Source organism: Somniosus microcephalus, chromosome 31 (genome assembly GCF_052327205.1).
Source record: "Somniosus microcephalus isolate GS21.2 chromosome 31, FLI_Smic_1.0, whole genome shotgun sequence".
NCBI lineage: Eukaryota > Metazoa > Chordata > Chondrichthyes > Squaliformes > Somniosidae > Somniosus > Somniosus microcephalus.
The window spans coordinates 36,667,788-36,682,538 of NC_141017.1; the positions used below are offsets into that span (position 1 = coordinate 36,667,788).

The following is a 14,751-nucleotide window of genomic DNA, read 5'->3' on the forward strand; positions in this document are numbered from 1 at the left end:
ATTAATATGGATAGAAATAAAAGATAATAAAGGATCAATCACACTAATAGGCATAGTCTACAGACCACCTAATAGTGGAAGGGAGGTGGAGGAAGAAATATGCAGACAAATTAGGGAAATTAGCAAAAAACATAGAATAATAATCATGGGGGATTTCAACTACCCCGATATTAATTGGACAGAAAAGGTAGGTAAAGGGGATAAGGGAATGGAGTTCCTACAATGTCGACAGGACTTCTTTCTAACCCAATATGTAAAAAGCCCAACAAGGGAGGATTCGCTATTGGATCTAGTAATGGGGAATGAACCAGAGCAGTTAAGAGAAGTTAAAGTAGGGGAACATCTAGGCAATAATGACCATAATATAATACGCTTTAAGATAATAATTGAAAAAGACATAAGTATAAGATAATAATTGAGAAAGACATAAGTATAAGATAATAATTGAAAAAGACATAAGTATAAGATAATAATTGAGAAAGACGCAAGTATGACAAAGACCAGGGTAATAGATTGGAGAAAAGCTGATTTTGAGGAGCTGAGAATAGAACTTCGGAAAATAAAATGGGCAACAATATTGGCAAACAATGATATAGAACAGCAATGGGAAACATTTAAAACAGTGTTCCACAGAGTGCAGGAAAAATACTTTTCTCTAAAAATCAAGAACAAACTAAACAATAATGAGACTCCATGGATGAATAAAGCCATAAGGAAAAAGTTGAGTGTAAGGAAAGAGGCCTACATTAAGTACACGGGCAGCAAGGGAGAGCACGACAAGAGAGAATACGAAGCGATTAGGAGTGAAGTCAAAAAACTATTACTTAGGAAGGCAAAGGGGAACTATGAAATTAAATTATTAAGGAACATAAAACAAAATAGTAAAATATTTTACAGGCACATAAATATAAAAAGGAAGGTCGGGATGGGAATAGGGCCACTAAGGGATGGACAGGATAATACCACAGGCAACAACAACAACAACTTGTGTTTATATAGTGCCTTTAACGTAGTAAAACATCCCAAGGCTCTGCACAGGAGTATTTTAAGACAACACATTTTTGACACCAAGCCACATAAGGATAAATCAGGGCAGGTGACCAAAACCTTGGTCAAAGAGGTAGGTTTTAAGGAGCGTCTTAAAGGAGGAGAGAGAGGTAGAGAGGCGGAGAGGTTTAGGGAGGGAATTCCAGAGCTTAGGGCCTCGGCAACAGAAGGCACGGCCGCCAATGGTGGAGCGATTATAATCAGGGATGGTCAAGAGGCCAGAATTAGAGGAGCGCAGATATCTCGGGAGGGTTGTGGGGCTAGAGGAGATTACAGAGACAGGGAGGGGCGAGGCCATGGAGGGATTTGAAAACAAGGATGAGAATTTTGAAATTGAGGCGTTGCTTAACCGGGAGCCAATGTAGGTCAGCGAGCACAGAGGTGATGGGCGAATGGGACTTGGTGCGAGTTAGGACACAGGCAGCCGAGTTTTGGATGACCTCAAATTTACATAGGGTGGAATGTGGGAGGCCAGCCAGGAGTGCGTTGGAATAGTCCAGTCTAGAGGTAACATAGGCATGGAAGAGGGTTTTAGCAGCGGATAAACTGAGGCAAGGGCGGAGACGGGCGATGTTATGGAGGTGGAAGTAGGCGATCTTTGTCATACTGTGGGTATGTGGTCGGAAGCTCATTTCAAGGTCAAATATGGCACCAAGGTTGCGAACAGTGTGGTTCAGCCTCAGACAGATGTTAGGGAGAGGGATGGAGTCAGTGGCTCGGGAACGGAGTTTGTGGCGGGGACTGAAAACAATGGCTTCGGTCTTCCCAATATTTAATTGAAGAAAATCTTTGCTCATCCAGAACTGTATGTCGGACAAGCAGTCTGACAATTTAGAGATCGTGGAAGGGTTGAAAGAAGAGGTAGTGAGGTAGAGCTGGGTGTCGTCAGTGTACATGTGGAAACTGATGCTGTGTTTTTGGATGATGTTGCCAAGGGGCAACGTGTAGATGAGAAATAGGAGGAGGCCAAGGATAGATCCTCGGGGGACACCAGAGGTAACGATGTGAGAGGGAAGAGAGGCCGTTGCAAATGATTCTCTGGCTATGATTAGATAGATAAGAATGAAACCAGGCGAGTGCAGTCCCACCCAGCTGGACGACGGTGGAGAGGCGTTGGGAGAAGGATGGAGTGGTCAGCCGTGTCAAAGGTTGCAGACAAGTCAAGGAGGACGAGGAGGGATTGTTTACTTTTGTCACAGTCACAAAGGATGTCATTTGTGACTTTGATGAGAGCCGTTTTGGTACTGTGGCAAGGGCGGAAACCTGATTGGAGGGATTCAAACATGGAATTGCGGGAAAGATGGGCACGGATTTGGGAGGCGACAACACGTTCAAGGACTTGGAGGTTGGAGATGCGGCGGTAATTTGCAAGGATGGCGGGATCAAGGGTTGGTTTTTTGAGGAGAGGGGTGATGACGGCAGATTTGAGGGAGAGGGAGACAGTACCCAAGGAGAGAGAACCGTTAACAATATCAGCTAACATGGGAGCCAGAAAAGGAAGTTGGCCGAGAGCAGAAATATTAAATAATTACTTTGCTTCAGTATTTACCAGGGAGATAGGACAGGTGGAGATGACATCAGATGATGAGACTAATAATGAGATAACTGCATTTAAAATAAAACGAGGAGATATATTAAATAAACTAATGAAACTCAAAGAGGATAAAACCCCTGGTCTGGACAGATTACATCAGCGCATTTTAAAAGAATCTAAGGTAGAGATTGCAGATGCATTACTGCACATATTTAGTAACTCGTTAGAAAAAGGTGTAGTGCCAGAGGACTGCGGATAGCTAACGTGATACCTATATTTAAGAAGGGAGATAGAACGTGTCCAGGGAACTATAGGCCAGTCAGCTTAACATCGGTGGTAGGAAAAATAATGGAATCCCTGCTAAGGGAGAAAATGGAAGAACATCTAGAAACCAAAAATATAATAATAAATAGTCAGCATGGATTTCAAAAGGGAAAGTCTTGCTTGACCAACCTAACTGAATTTTTTGTAGAGGTAAGAGAGAGTAGACAAGGATAATACAGTAGATGTAATTTATCTGGATTTTCAAAAGGCCTCCAATAAGGTACCCCATAATAGACTGATGAACAAGGTCAGAGAATGCGGAGTCAGGGGGCAAGTAGCAGAGTGGATTGCTGGCTGGCTTCAGGACAGAAAGCAGAGAGTAGGAGTAAAGGGTAGCTATTCACAGTGGCAGAAGGTGGGTAGTGGTGTTCCACAAGGATCAGTGCTGGGACCACTGTTGTTCACAATTTACATTAACGATTTAGACTTTGGAATCAAAAACACAATTTCTAAATTTGTGGATGACGCCATATTCAGAGGGGGGATAGTCAATACTGAGGAGGACTGCAACAAGTTACAAGAAGACATTAATAAACTTGCAGAATGGGTAAATAATTGTCAAATGAAGTTCAACACAGATAAATGGTGTTTTGGTAAGAAAAATAAGGAGGTCACATATTACTTGGAAAATAAGAATCTAAATGGGGTAGAGGAGCAAAGGGATCTTGGAGTGCAAATACACAAATCACAAAGTATCGATACAGGTTAGCAAGGCCATAAAAAAAGCAAACCAAGCACTAGGGTTTATTTCTAGAGGGATAGAATTGAAAAGTAGGGAAGTTATGCTAAACTTGTATCGAACCTTGGTTAGACCACACTTGGGAGTACTGCGTACAGTTCTGGCCGCCATATTATAAAAAGGATATAGAGGCACTGGAGAGGGTGCAGAGAAGATTTACAAGGATGATACCAGAAATGTGAGGGTATACATATCAGGAAAGGATGAACAGGCAACAGGCTGGGTCTCTTTTCTTTTGAAAAAAGGCTGAGAGGTGACCTAATAGAGGTCTTTAAAATTATGAAAGGTTTTGATAATGTAGATACAGAGAGAATGTTTCCACTTGTGGGGAAGAGCAAAACTAGAGGCCGTCAATATAAGATAGTCACCAAGAAATCAAATAGGGAATTCAGAAGAAACTTCTTTACCCAGAGAGTGGTGAGAATGTGGAACTCGCTACCACAGGGAGTGGTTGAAGCGAATAGTATAGATGCATTTAAGGGGAGGCTGGACAAGCATATGAAGGAGAAGGGAATAGAGGGTTATACTGATAGAGTTAGATGAGGAAAGACGGGAGGAGGCTCGAGTGGAGCATAATCGCCGGCATGGACTGGTTGGGCCGAATGGCCTGTTTCTGTGCCGTATATCCGGTGTAATTAATATTTGAAAACATTTAAAAGAAATTAAAAATATAAAAACAAGTTAAAAGAAATATAAAATATAGAATTAATATTAGAAACCATTAAAAGAAATTAAAAATAGAATTAATTTGAAAAGTTAAAATATAGAATTATTTGAAAACATTTCAAATTAAAAATAAAATTTGAAAAGTTAAAATATAGAATTATTTGACATTTAAAATTAAATATATATTTGAAAAGTTAAAATATAGAATTAATATTTGAAAACATTTCAAATTAAAAATATAGAATTCATATTTGAAACCAGCTAAATTAAAAATATAGAATTAAGTTAACAGAAATTAAAACTAGATAATATTTGAAAAGTTAAAATTAAAAATATGGAATTAATATTTGAAGACATTTAAAATTAAAAATAGACTATTTGAAAAGTTCAAATGTAGAATTAATATTTGTAAACATTTCAAATAGTCCATTTTAATTTTAAAAGTTAAAATGTAGAATTAATATTTGTAAACATTAAAAATTAAAAATGAACTATCTGAAGTTAAAATATAGAATTAATGTAAACATTTAAAATTAAAAGCAGAATATTTGAAAACATTTATAATTAAAAATAAAATATTTGTAAACATTCAAAATTAAAAATAGAATATCTGAAAACATTTAGAATTAAAAATATAGAATTAAGTGAAGACATTTAATATAGAATTAATATTTGAAAACATTAAAAATAGAATATTTGAAAACGTTAAAAATAGAATATTTGAAAACATTGAAAATAGAATTTGAAAACATTAAAAATAGAATATTTGAAAAGTTAAAATATATTAATATTTGTAAACATTTAAAATTAAAGAGAATATTTAAAATTAATATAGAATGTTTGTAAACATTTAAAATTTAAAACAATATTTAAAAATAAAAATATAGAATGTTTGAAAACATTTAAAATTAAAAATATAGAACCAAGTTAAAAGAAATGTAAAATATGGAATCAATATTTGAGACCAGTCGAAGGGCCCACCTTTTGAACGGTGAAGCAGTGCACTAGCTTTCCACTCACACTCTGCCTGCAGCCTCTCTGTTGCTGGGGGCCGCCATCTTGCGCTGTGAGGCCGCACGGCCCGACGGGAAGTGACCTCTCCCTCCCTCCCGCCCAGTTGGTGTGACGTCAGTGGGCGGGGTTGCCAGGGGGAACCTGGATCGAGTCGCTCGGCGCTCGGCGGAGTTGGAGTGGCTCGGCGCTCGGTTGCTAAGGCGCTGGCTGTCCTGACAATGAATGGCGGCGGCTGGTGCTGCTAGGGTTCTGGCTGCAAGCACTGCTGGACTACTGGGGGGTGAGTGTGCTCAGCCCTTCACCCCCAACACCCCCTTTTCTTTTGTGCATTGCTCTTCCCAACCTGCAACAAGGATTTCTTGAACCCCCTTCCCCCCCACATCCCTTGTTGCATACTCTGAGCTTTTAAATGTTATTGCCCCCCCTCCCCTTGTTTAAATCCCCCCTCTCTCTCCTCCCCCTTTGTGTGTGTTTGTCTCTATGGGGATGTGTGCAGACTCTGTGTGTTGGGGGGATGGGGGCCTCTGGATAGCAACAAAACTTAAAAACTGCACCAAACTGTCCAACTTGTACTTTAAAAAAAAAAAGCTATGACTTCTAAAACTTGTTTTTTCCTGCTCCTCGTTCACACCCCCCCCCCCCTCAATTTTAGAGGGTTAAAACTTGTTTTTCGTTATCAGGGTTGTCCTTTTTTTAAAAAAATGAGAAAATGGGGGATTTGCTTAAGAGTGTGTTTTTGTGATTTGTCGCTTGGATATTAGCAGGTGATGCCACCAATGCGAGGGCGTGCAGCACTACCAACTGAGCCACAGTGTCCGCCTCAGTGGGTGGCACACTCTTGCTCGCCTCTGGGTCAGAAGGTGGTGCCGCTCCAGGGGCTGGAGCGCACATAATCCAGGCTGACACTCCCAGTGCAGTGCTGAGGGAGTGCTGCACTGTCGGAGGTGCCGTCTTTCGGATGAGACTTTAAACCGAGGCCCCGTCTGCTCTCTCCGGTGGACGTAAACGATCCCATTACACTACTTTGAAGATGAGCAGTGGAGTTCTCTCTGGTGTTCTGGCCAATATTTATTCCACGATTAACATAGCAAAAACAGATTATCGGGTCATTATCACTTTGCTGTTTGTGGGAGCTTGCTGTGCGCAAATTGGCTGCTGCGTTTCCTACATTACAACAGCGACTACACATCAGAAAGCACTACTTTGGCTGTAAAGCGCTTTGGGACGTCTGGTGGTCGTGAAAGGCGCTATAGAAATGCAAGTCTTTTCTTTATACCTATCAGGAAAGGATGAACAGGCTGGGGCTCTTTTATCTTGAAAAGAAAAGGCTGAGCGTTGACCTAATAGAGGTCTTTAAAATTATGAAAGGTTTTGATAGAGTGGATACAGAGACAGTGTTTCCACTAGTGGGGAAGAGCAAAACTAGAGGCCGTCAATATAAGATAGTCACCAAGAAATCAAATAGGGAATTCAGGAGAAACTTCTTTACCCACAGAGTGATGAGAATGTGGAACTCGCTACCACAGGGAGTGGTTGAAGCGAATAGTATAGATGCATTTAAGGGGAGGCTGGACAAGCATACAAGGGTGAAGGGAATCGAGGGTTATGCTGATAGAGTTAGATGAGGGAAAGACTGGAGGAGGCTCGAGTGGAGCATAAACGCCAGCATGGGCTGAATGGCTTGTTTCTGTATCTTATGTAATCCTATGTAAACTATCCAACCTGCACTTATAAAAGTTTTAAAAGTCAGTTTTTTTTTATTTTTCTCTTCTGCTGGTCCTCATAATAGGAGAGATTTTTTTTTATTTGAGAGGAAAACGATGGTGTTGAAACTTGTTTTTAGTTATCAGCATTGTCCTTTTTAATGAGAAAATGAATGATTTATTTAATGTGTGTGTTTTTGTAATTTATTGGTTCAATATTAGCAGAAATCAAAACACAAATGGAGGCTGTGGGTGGTTCATTATGTGTAGAGATTGGGAAATGTTGGTGTTCAGAGGACCTGGGTGTCCTTCTACACGAATCACTGAAAGTTAACGGGCAGGTACAGCAAGCAATTAGGAAAGCAAGTGGTATGTTGGCCTTTATTACAAGAGGATTTGAGTATAAGAGTAAAGACATCTTACTGCAATTATATAGGGCCCTGGTGAGTCCACACCTGGAGTATTGTGTACAGTTTTGGTCTCCTTGGAAGGATACACTTGCCATAGAGGGAGTGCAACGAAGGTTCACCAGACTGGTTCCTGGGATGGGCGGATTGTCCTATGAGGAGAGATTGAGTAGACCAGGCCTATATTCTCTAGAGTTTAGAAGAATGAGAGGTGATCTTATTGAAACATACAAAATTCTTACAGGACTTGACAGGGTAGATGCAGGGAGGATGTTTCCCCTGGCTGGGGAGTCTAGAACCAGGGGTCACAGTCTCAGGATAAGGGGTCGGCCATTTAGGACTGAGATGAGGAGAAATTTCTTCACTCAGAGGGCGGTGAATCTTTGGAATTCTCTACCCCAGAGGGCTGTGGAGGCTCAGTCGTTGAGTATATTCAAGACAGAGTTTGATAAATTTTTGGATATTAAGGGAATCAAGGGATATGGGGATCGGGTGGGAAAGTGGAGGTGAGGTAGAAGATGATCTCATTGAAACATAGAAGATAGGAGCAGGAGTAGGCCATTCGGCCCCTCGAGTCTGCTCCGCCATTCAATGCAATCATGGCTGATCATCCAAATTCAGTACCCTGTCCCTGCTTTCTCCCCATATCACTTGATCCCTTTAGCCTTAAGAAATATATCCAACTCCTTCTTGAATATATTTAATGAATTGGCCTCTACTGCCTTCTGTGGTAGAGAATTCCACAGGTTCACCACTCTCTGGGTGAAGAAATTTCTCCTCATTTCTGTCCTAAATGGCTTACCCCTTATCCTTAGACTGTGACCCCTGGTTCTGGACTCCCTGACCATCGGGAACATCCTTCCTGCATCTAGCCTGTCTAGTCCTGTTAGAAATTTATACGTTTCAATGAGATCCCCTCTCATTCTTCTAAACTCCAGTGAGTATATTGAATGGCGGAGCAGGCTCGAGGGACCGAATGGCCGACTCCTGCTCCTAATTCTTATATTCTTATAAGACACTAACAAGTTATTTATAAGTAGGTTTTCATGTAACAGGGCTGCTATATCTTTACTTGCTAAAAGAGAGTTAATTTGTGTGCAATGCAGAGTTTGTTTTACAGTATGATTCTGGGGGATTTGAAGAGATCCCAATGTAGAAATTGTGGGTCAGATGGAGTACTTCCAAAATGCAATGAAACAAAAACAGCTGGGCTTCGGGAATGAAATTTTGTTTAGAAATGTGAGCCTATCTTTCAACTCATGGGCCAGGCAGTGCCTCCGGGATTGCTGTAACTGTTAATAAAAATAGGAAAATGGCTTTGTGTGGTACAGTGGGATGGACATGGCTGTTCACCTCTGAGAATCCCTGTTCAAATCCAGCCCAGTTCAACAGGATCGAAGTCCCCACTGCAGGCCTGTAATGGGTCTGGGAAGCCTCCATTCAGTTATTTGTGGCCAGGGACACACTGTAGAAGCTCGCTACTAAACTGGCAGCCTGGTCTGAAGAGGCTGCAAGCTTGATCCAGTGGGAAATGGAAAGAATTCCCACATTGGTTCAGTAGGAGATGCCTTCTGAGGTTGGAGCTGAACCATGCTGTTGGGACAGAATACAGCTACCTTCACTCCGCAGCCAGCTGACCTGTACCAACCTGGGAATGCTGACAGAAGAACATAAGAATTAGGAGCAGGAGTCGGCCATTCGTCCCCTCGAGCCTGCTCCGCCATTCAATAAGATCATGGCTGATCTTCTACCTCATCTCCACTTTCCTGCACTATCCCCATATCCCTTGATTCCCTTTAATATTCAAAAATCTATTGATCTCTGTCTTGAATATACTCAACGACTGAGCCTCCACAGCCCTCTGGGGTAGAGAATTCCAAAGGTTCACCACCCTCTGAGTGAAGAAATTTCTCCTCATCTCAGTCCCAAATGGCTGACCCCTTACTCTGAGACTGGGCACCTGTTCGGTTCCCCAGCACTAAAACCTCTCGCCTTATTGAACGCCAAATTAATAAAAACAGAAAAACTTCAGTCTACAGCTTGTGAGTGACATGATAGTTATTTTACTTTGTGAGCATTGCATTTAGTAATTATATCCCTCTTTGCAATGCTACTTTCCATTCGATTTCCGAACCTGCTCTCTCTCGCAGAGCAGACACAATGGTATAATGCATCAGTGTTCAATTTTCTTGTCATCTGAAATTTGTTTTAAAGTGTAGAAAAATAGTTTAAAAAAATGTTAAGCTTGTGTTTCCCCCTATTTGTTCCTTCCGATTTCCCCCCCCCCCCCCCCCCCCAAACAAAGATTGTGACTCATGCTAGGGTACAGCTCCATTAACACTGGCCTCCTTATTTCTTGTGTTCTTATTAAGATTCTGAGGGGGCTTGACAGGGTAGATGCAGAGAGGATGTTTCCCCTCGTGGGGGAATCTAGAACTAGGGGGCGTGGTTTCAGGATAAGGGGTCGTCCATTTAAAACGGAGATGAGGAGGAATTTCTTCCCTCAGAGGGTGGTGAATCTTTGGAATTCTCTACCCCAGAGGGCTGTGAAGGATGGGGGAACGAAAGGGAGATAGCCCAGAGTTTGGTTTTTGTGCGGACTCCCAAGAGGTGAAAGAGAGGGTCGTTGACACCTTCTCCCTCCCACCACCCTCCCCTGTCATGAGGATAGAATTGGATTGTCGATCACTGAAGGGAGAAAGAAAGACTTGCATTTCTCCAGCGCCTTTCACCACCTCGGGACATCCACAAAGCGCTTTACAACCAATGAAGCACTTTTGAAGTGTAGTCGCTGTTGTAATGTAGGAAACGCGGCAGCCAATTTACACACAGCAAGCTCCCACAAACCAGATAATCTGTTTTAGTGATGTTGGTTGAGGGATAAATGTTGGCCAGGACACCGAGGAGAACTCCCCTGCTCCTCTTCAAAATAGTGCCATGGGATCTTTTACGTCCACCTGAGAGAGCAGACAGGGCCTCGGCTTAACGTCTTATCCGAAAGACGGTACTTTCTTCTTTTGTATGGTAGTAGCAAATCAAATCAGATGTCAGTACAGGAAACTTTGGTTTATCCGGAGGTTAACTGTCCGGAATGCTCGAGCCACCGGCAAAAATCAGGAGCCGTTTCGTTAGTTTTTTTTTCTTTTCGTTGCTTTTTTTTCACCAGTCAGGCTCTGCAAGGTCTCGCTAAAGCTGTTGCTAAGCTACAGAGACGCTTGCAAGGTAAGGCCGACTGTTTAGAAGCTGTGGGTTTGTTGCCAGATACGGAGCTCAAAATCTCCGTATGTTTCAACATTAGCGCTGGTTTGTCCGGCAGTTTTGATGGGACGGCAACAGCTCGGTCCCGTCGGTGCCGGATAGCGCAAAGTTTCCTGTATCTAAGTCAGATATCCAGGCCAGCGTGGATATCCTGCAGGCTGCCTGTGAATTTCCTCTGAGGGCAATGCTCAATGATGTGCTCCAGGGTCTGACCAAGAGCTCCACAGTCGCATGATGGGGGATGCTTTAATCTTCCATCTACGGGGAAGGTGGCAGCATCTACCATGACCGGCTCTGAGGCAGTTGATGGTTGTCCACTGTTTGCGAGGAAGGTTTGATTCTTCAGGTTGCACTGTGGGGTCCTCTGTAAGGAATCCATTCCGTATGTCGCAATTCTTCCAAGGATTTCGCCATCGGTCATCAAGGCTGAGGGGAGATTGCTGAAGGGCTTCAGCGACGGTCCAAAAGGACCTTCTAGATTTGAGACGGATTGATGGTAGGTTGTTCAAGTCGGCCTGGATCGGCATGTCTTTGCTGGTGTAGCAGTTGTGTTCTCTGGAGACTGCATATTTGCGGCGTAGGTGAGGTGGTGTGTTGTTTGCAAACATGGGCAGCCAAGGTGCTGGTGTCGATAAAAGCATACCAGTGATAATAATTCTCATAGAAGAATTCAGCTGGATATCAACGGATTTGACATGCGGACTCGACAGCCATGCCGGAGAGCAGTACTCCGCTGTAGAGTACACCAGGGCGAGTGCTGCCATACGGAGGGTTTGAGCGTCTGCTCCCCATGTGGATCCGGCCAGTTTCGGGATCAAGTTGACCCTACCCTTTAGTTTCTTCCCAAGGTTCTGGAGATGCTGTCTATATGACAGGGTGCGATCAAGACAGTACTGCACTGGAGTGTCAGCCTAGCTTTATGTGCTCAAGTCTCTGGAGTGAGACTTGAACCCACAACCTTCTGACTCAGAGGCGAGAGTGCTGCCCACTGAGCCACGGCTGACACCTAGGGGCGAGAGGAGAGCCATAGAGTCACAAAAAAAACTTCAGAAAGCCTTTGGTCACACCTCACGACCTCCTTCTTTGGCTCTGCGTCCATTCTGATTACGCTCCTGTGAAGCCTCTTGGAAAGTTTTTCTACCTTGAAGATGCCACATAAATGCAAGTTGTTAAGAATCTTGTCTCTAGTGGATGTTGGGCCACTGATCTTCCCGGCTCGACTGAGATCGAGAGGACAAGGGGTTATCTGCGAGTTTTGGTGTCGTAAGGCGTACAATAACGGCCTGGTCAATTATCTTACTACTTCCACTTGAACTGTGAAAACATACTGCAGTATAGTTATAGACTTTGTACATCCAAACTTGGGAGAGAGCAGTTTACGCTGTACAACACCAGGGTGAAGTCCTGATGGGTGCAGGTCTGTCCCCAGTGGCAGGAGCAATTTGAGGTGATCAAGCATATTGGCAACCCGTTAAAGTGTATTGGTTTAATTGCAGTTTCTCCGACTGTGTATAGGTAAGCCGGTGGCAAAACACTGCATTGGGTGTGAATAATTGAAGAGCCTTGTTATGATTAAGGGTGGTTTCTTTTTCTTAAGTGCCACAGATTAATTTCCTCATGAGCTTTGTTAAAGATAAACTTCCAACTTTGAATGCACCTTTGATGTCTGATTTCAAACGCTATTTAAAATCTTTTCATCTGCACTGAGAACACGTCTCAAAGTAAGGGTTTTTGCACCTATTGCGAGCTGTTATTCACTACCTTGGAGGGACTGGTGCTCAGTTTTATGTCGCAGTCATGCCCTCACACTCCAGGCTAAAACAAAGCGGGCGCGATCTCTGTCGACATGTCAAAAGGCCATTTTAAAACTTTCCTTTTCCACAAGGCGCTTTTTGCTGGAACTTTTATTAACTGCCCACCTGATCTGACCTGCCCCTGCGACGGTCAGTAGGGTGGCTGCAAAGGCAGGGATTTTTCAAAATGTTACTGCACGAGTAATCCCGAAGCCTGGACTAATAATCCAGACAACGCGAGTACAAATCCCACCAAGGCAGGCTGAGAATTTGAATTTAGTTTATTAAATAACAAAATTTGGAAATCTAAAAGTGAGCATGAAGCTGTCGGATTGCTGTAAAAACCCAATTACAGGAAACTCTCGATATACTGGCACCTAAAATAACCGGAAATCTCGATTAACCGGCAAAATTCAGGAGTAGGTTCAGGTAAGTTTTACTTCATATTACTTGCCTTCCTCGATCTGTTGCTGTGCAATGGGTGTGGCTGCAGCTGTTGCTAAGCTACAGAGACGCTTGGAACTTGTGGCCATTGTTCTGCACCTGTTGCTAAGCTACAGAGACGCTTGGAACTTGTGGCCATTGTTCTGCACCTGTTGCTAAGCAACAGGGTTTGTTGCTTTATACGGAGCTCTCAGCTCCGTATCTTTTACTATAGCTCTCGGTTATCCGGAATTTTTGATGAACCGGCACCACGTCGGTCCCGTCGGTGCCGGATAAAAAGAAGTTTCCTGTATCATCATCTTAGGCAGTCCCTCGGAACCGAGGATGACTTGCTTCCACGCTAAAAATGAGTTCTCAGGTGACTGATGAGTCCAATGCGGGACCTACAGTCTCTGTCACAGGTGGGGCAGACGGTGGTTGAAGGGGCTGGTGGGTGGGGTGCTTGGGTTGACGTGCGCTCCTTGCACTACCTGCGCTTGGCTTCCGCTTGCTCCCAGCGAAGAGACTCGAGGTGTTCGGCGCCTTCCCGATGTTTCTCCTCCACTTTGTGCGGTCTTGGGCCAGGGATTCCCAGGTGTTGGTGGGGATGTTACACTTTTTCAAGGAGGCTTGGAGGATGTCCTTGAAGTGTTTCCTCTGTCTACCTGTGGCTCTCTTGCTGTGTTGGAGCTCCGAGTAGAGCGCTTGTTTTGGGAGTCTCGTATCGGGCATACGGACAATGTGACCCGTCCATCGGAGCTGATCGAGCGTGGTCAGAGCTTCGATGCTGGGGATGGTGGCCTGAGCAAGAACACTGACGTTGGTGCGCCTATCCTGCCAGTGGATTTGCAGGATTGGTTCGCTAATATCCTTACCCGGTCTGGCCTGTATGTGACTCTAGTCCCACACCAACGTCCCTCACTAAGTGCCATCTGAGGTGGCTTAGCAAATCAGGATGGGCAATAAATGCCGGCCCTGCTAGCGACGCCCCCCATCCCCGAGAATGAATTTAAGAAGTTATTTTTTTTCCAGAAACCGAATTTGATTTCACAGGATGATTGAACGGAAGGTTTTATCTGAGCTCCTGGTGCATGATAAAACTGGAATTTCAGCTGCCCGCTCTTGGATTCCCCTGTAATGTTGCCAGCCTCGAGCAGTGCGACGTGACTCTGGTATCTGCTCGCTGACTCTAGCTGCCAGTTTGAGACTGGTGGTGAAGTGTGCAGGGCTCCGCTCTCAGCCTGTAAGCTTCATACTATGGCCGCCACCACCTCAAAGTGTCTGCCAGCTATCTGTAAGTGCAAAAGCTGTTATTTTGAGACTATTTAAGTGGAGCAGGGCGAGGTAATAAAGGGGCCGGAGTGGCCTGTGAATGAAGCCTGAAGCCTGAAATTGGCTGTGGGAGAGGAATGTCTTTTCCTGCACCAGGCTAGGTTTGAACTCTGGAAAAAGAAACCGGCCAGGGAGGGGGGAAATCAGCTGTGGTTCCTGCCCCTGGCCACTGCCCACTTACCCAGCGCAGAAAATGCCCATGTGTGGCCTGTTAAAGAATGAAAGACTTGCATTTCTGTAGCACTTTTCATGACCTCGGGACGTCCCAAAGCGCTTTACAGCCAATGAAGTATTTTTTGAAGTTTAGTCACTGTTGTAATGTAGGAAACGTGGCCGCAAATTGCGCACAGCAAGCTCCCACAAACAGCAATGTGATAATGACCAGATCATCTGTTTTAGTGATGTTGATTGAGGGATAAATATTGGCCAGGACACCGGGGAGAATACCTGTGATCTTCTTCGAAATAGTGCTATGCGATCATTTACACCCATCTGAGAGGGCGGACGGGGC

The 14,751-nt window shown here is 43.8% G+C and overlaps 2 protein-coding genes across 3 annotated transcripts in view; one reads left to right on the plus strand and one right to left on the minus strand.

Annotated features, from left to right (window-relative positions):
- Positions 1-5,312, minus strand: part of trmt1 (tRNA methyltransferase 1) — a 37,969-nt gene extending 32,657 nt beyond the window's left edge. Inside the window, exon 1 of the mRNA XM_085971830.1 lies at positions 5,292-5,312. The gene's annotated coding sequence lies outside the window, so the exon portion shown is untranslated. The remainder of the gene's footprint in view (positions 1-5,291) is intronic.
- A 138-nt stretch (positions 5,313-5,450) lies between these two features.
- Positions 5,451-14,751, plus strand: part of LOC147097753 (nucleus accumbens-associated protein 1-like) — a 31,878-nt gene continuing 22,577 nt past the window's right edge. For both annotated transcript variants that reach the window (XM_085971833.1, XM_085971834.1), the window contains exon 1: positions 5,451-5,604. The gene's annotated coding sequence lies outside the window, so the exon portion shown is untranslated. The remainder of the gene's footprint in view (positions 5,605-14,751) is intronic.